At 38.5% G+C, this 4,135-nt stretch overlaps 1 long non-coding RNA gene across 1 annotated transcript; it reads right to left on the minus strand.

The window, feature by feature from the left end:
* Positions 1-756: 756 nt before the first annotated feature.
* LOC131221616 (uncharacterized) lies at positions 757-3,865 on the minus strand. Its single transcript, XR_009159491.1, has 4 exons — positions 3,339-3,865; positions 2,151-2,359; positions 1,849-1,929; positions 757-1,736 (listed from the first exon to the last, which is right to left on the minus strand). It is a non-coding gene; the product is annotated as an uncharacterized LOC131221616 (long non-coding RNA).
* Between the last annotated feature and the right edge of the window lie 270 nt (positions 3,866-4,135).

The following is a 4,135-nucleotide window of genomic DNA, read 5'->3' on the forward strand; positions in this document are numbered from 1 at the left end:
AAGTTTGTTTTGGCTTCATTCAGCTATGTATTTGTCTTTGACATCTTGTTTTTGCTGATGTTTGGCAAGTCTTCATTTGTCTTAATCCTCTATATGATATTTCCTAGATCTTTGGTTTATCATAATGCCTGTTTTTTGTTAGTGGTAACTTTAAAATACAAAAGATAATCTGAAATGGTGTAGCTTTTGCAGTAATGTTTGCATTCAAATCTTCTTCTTTTTCATTTGTTTATCACCCAATGTTCAGTTGCTGCATTTGTTTTTGTTAACTTCTCTCTCCCCCATCAATCACTTCTATTTAACATTTCATTAGGGATGCCATAGATCAGGCCCACAAAACCTCACATAAACCCCACAAAATAACATTATAAACTTCTCTCTCTCTCTCTCTCTCTCTCTCTCTCTCTCTCTCTTTGTTTTTTTTGTTTTTTTTTGTTTTCTTTTCTTTCATTCTTGTCTTCGTCTTCTTCTTTTTCTTCTTCTTCTTCTTTTTTTTTTTTTTTTTTTTTTTTTTTTTGGTTTTGAAAGGTGATAAACTTCAAAATTCAAGACTACCAAAAGGACCACTATAGGCCCCTGCATCCTTAAAACATCGAATCAAATGCAAGCAAATTTAAATCCATGAATCCATTAAATCACCATAGAAGAGCAACAAAAAAGACTCCTCTGTGTTAGTGCTGTTGTTTTTTATTTATTTATTTATTTATTTATTTTTATAAGCATTTGATTATACACGTGGATGATCATGCCAAATACCATAATTCCTTTCCCAGGCATTTTGAAAACACTAAAAACTGTGATGAACCAAATGGCATGGTGAAAAGTAGTAACAAGCCATTAAGTAAGACAAAACAAAGCTTATGAACAGATCCATACCAGATGGACCTCCAAAAACCTTTCAAAACAAGCTAATGAATCAAATGGCATGGTGAAAAGTAGTAAGACAAATGGTGGCGACTTGAACTTGTTTGAAGAGATCCTTAACCAGCTGATGAATCAAATGGCATGGTGAAAAGTAGTAAGACAAACAGTGGCAACTTGAACATGTTTGAAGGAATCCTTAACTCTCTCCCTCCCTCTGTGAAGTGTCAAAATGCAGAACTATCAGTTCAGTTGGAACTGTCTCCTCACCAATCAATGGCCAGCAAATTCTGACAATTTTGAATTGTAGACTAACTGAACGTATCAGATTGGAAACAGTTACAGACTGCCCATGTCGTGCATGTTGAAAACTGAGTAATGGATAAGATATTTCAAAACAAGTGGTTTCAATTTGTGGTGAGTAAAATGCTATGGTACTCTAGATGGTATATTGTCACCATTATCATCATAATGGGCCATGTCAAGAAAATCTCCTTGATAGGAGAATCCTGTTATTTCAAATCTGGACTCAATTAGATGGTATATTGTCATCATTATCATTATAGCCTTGTCCCAGCTATTTGGGATCTTTTTTATGATTGCTTGGCAAAGGTTCAATGCCCATCAACAAACCTGACATCAACCCTCTACCCAGGCTTGGGATGGACCAGATGGAATTTAGTAGCCTACAAAAAGATGGCTAAGAAGGTAAAAACAGCAACTGTCCACATTCAACTGGAAAAAAAAAAAAAAGCACAATACTGGTGAAAATATTGATAACTAAACCTACGAGCAGCTTTGAAAATATTGCTCGCATAAAATAGGATGTCATTGACTCCACTTAGCTGATGCAATATTAGTAACCCAATTCCTACCTGCAGGATACTATGAAAATTACGTTCTGACATTTACTCACTTGTGTGAAAATAATAGTGTGTATAAAAAAAAAAATTATAAATAAATAAAAAACTGGGCAAGCTACAATACCATTAGAGGAAACCAATATCTTCTTTGCTTGAGATCAGAAAATCAGATGGCTGTTCTCCTGCTTGTGGAAGCTACAGATCTCTGCATGAAGCAAATTCAAAAATGATCATAGCTTTAAGGTTGCCAACATATGAATTACACGTCATCCACAAGCTTTTCATTTGATACACATTTGTCGTCAATAAATGAGTAGCTCTAAAAGTACAGTGCAAAAATAGAAGAATGACTTGATGGACCTAAAAAAAGAAGGCAAAAAAGAAAAATAAAAAAATAAAAGAACTGAAGGCAGTTCAAATCCACACCTTGATTTCATTCACTTCAAAAGAAATGTCAGTATCAAATCCCCATAGTATACTTGCAAAGAAGCTTCAAACTCGTCCGTCATACCCATTTTGGCCTAGACACCGAATCCCAGCACTTGTTAAGGTGTTTACTAATAAGACTCACCAGCCACCGGGGGATTCGGTGATGAAAAACAGACCAGGTATCAAATTTCTATAGGGTAATATTCCTGCAGATAAAAAGGGTGTAAGTTTGATTCACTTGTAATAAACAAATTCACTTGATCAAGTCAATTCAAATTGAGTCAGTCAATACTTGCAGCAAGCTAACTTGGGTTTCTCTAAACCTGAAGAACCTAGTCAAAAGTACTTTAACATTTTGATCAATAGCTCAAAAATTCAAAAGAGTACTCAAAGCCTAGATTAGATAGTAGGGTAAAACAACAATCTGTAGCCATTTGAAAACCAGCCAATTGTGCTAAAATTGTTCACATTATTGCAAAAGGCACAATACACCTCAGGATGCGTGCTCACTCTGATTTCTCCATCAAACCAGCTCAAAATGGCATGTGTGCTCAATGTGCAATAGCTGAATTGAACTCATTATTTATTTGAGCTAGTGCCTACTCTGCTCTAGCATAAACTTTATAGAGAAAGAAAAAAAAAGTATCAGTCAAATAGTCGAGCATATTGCGGGCATGGAATTTACATGAAATGCGGACACCTGATTACTAAATGCATAGATAAAGAGCTTTGATAGAAGCTTCAATGTCCTCTACATCCAGCCTCACCTAAATGCTAAAGGTGTTTCACCTTTTCTAAAAGTGACTCTCTGTTTTGGACATGGACATGAGGAATGGGGTTACAATTCCCCAGATAATGCAAAATACTTGTTACGGTTCAACTTTAATATCATCTTCATTACCTTTTCTTTATACTTTATATAAAAATAATAATAATAATAATTTAAAAAAAAAAAAAACTCCTAGTGGTTTTCACCAAAAAAAAAAAAAAAAAAAAACAGAACAAAACCAAAAACCACCACCCGCAAGATGCAGATCAGATTTTTCCACCATGTATGACGTGTATGCAATTTCTAAGTGCCTGCGTATCATCCATCACACTCTGCAAGATATTTCAGACATAATGAAACCCAGAGAGAGAGAGAGAGAGAGAGAGAGAGAGAGAGAGAGAGAGAGAGTAGCATACTGCTGCGGCTGTTGCTGGTGCTTCTTCCTCTTGCGGGCCTTCTCGGACTTTGGCGTGTTCCAGCAAGGAGGGCAACGGCTGAGAGATCAGCGTCTTCAACAAGCAATGGAAATGGAATCCATATGTAGAGAGACCGGAGTGTAGGGACTTTGGAGAGAGAGAGAGAGAGACTTTCGGGATTTGGGGATGGGGCGCGCGATTTGGGAGAGAAGAGGGAAGAAGGGTTTTGGGAGAGAAATATTGGCGCACACGCGATTTGGGGATGGGGCGATTTGGGAGAGGAGGGAAAAGGGGTTTTGGGAGAGAGATTTGGCAGGCGCGATTTGGGAGAGGAGGGAAAAGGGGTTTTGGGAGAGAGATTTGGCGGGCGCAATTTGGGGATGCTATTCGGGAAGGGGAAAAGCCCTATTTTATTTTTTCCAGCGGCGGTTGCTTATCCGAACACTGGCGGCCACATAAAAACGCCGCTCATTTTACATATACATTGGCGGTTCGTTGTCGCCGCTAGTGGTAGTCCGCCGTTGATACCGAGAATTCTTGTAGCGATGGGCCATCATAGTCGTTCCTTGAGGTGATCCAAACCATTCATCAAGTTCGGGGGCCACCACTGTCCCAACCCTAGGCAGTTTCACCTGAGACCGTACACCTGTGTGCACATGACTCCCAGCAAAGGAGGGATCTATGCGCTGCAACATTAACAGGCGACGTCTGTTTGGAAGACGCTTTGGCACGCCATTATCATCACTCCGGACTATCTGAACCGTCCATGGTAGACACGGATCAAAACCGACCACTCC

This window comes from Magnolia sinica, chromosome 12 (assembly GCF_029962835.1).
Source record: "Magnolia sinica isolate HGM2019 chromosome 12, MsV1, whole genome shotgun sequence".
In the NCBI taxonomy this organism is placed as follows: Eukaryota; Viridiplantae; Streptophyta; class Magnoliopsida; order Magnoliales; family Magnoliaceae; genus Magnolia; species Magnolia sinica.